This window comes from Nanorana parkeri, unplaced genomic scaffold (assembly GCF_000935625.1).
Source record: "Nanorana parkeri isolate BGI_ZX_2015 unplaced genomic scaffold, ASM93562v1 scaffold411, whole genome shotgun sequence".
NCBI classification, from domain to species: Eukaryota; Metazoa; Chordata; class Amphibia; order Anura; family Dicroglossidae; genus Nanorana; species Nanorana parkeri.
In genome coordinates this window covers 991,917-992,124 of record NW_017306679.1, presented here as the reverse complement: position 1 = coordinate 992,124, position 208 = coordinate 991,917, and the positions used below count along the sequence as shown (strand labels likewise).

Here is a 208-nt window from a genome sequence, read left to right as displayed (position 1 = left end):
GTTGGGTGCTGAGAGGGTGTGTGGGGGGGGGGGGGAGAGAGAGAGGAGAAAGATCTTTCCCATGATCATGCTCTGGCCAGCATGGCTATCCATTCCTTGTGCAGTTCCTATGGAATTCATTCTTTAAGGTTTGGAACTTTTCTTGAAAATAATGATTTCTTATTAAACAAATATGGAGCATGGTGATGGGGAGCCCCTTCTGGTTTTG

General features: G+C 46.2%; 1 protein-coding gene across 1 annotated transcript in view; it reads left to right on the top strand.

Moving 5' to 3' along the window:
* Positions 1–208, top strand: part of LOC108789611 (PCNA-interacting partner-like) — a 13,299-nt gene that overhangs the window by 10,988 nt on the left and 2,103 nt on the right. The window lies entirely within an intron of this gene.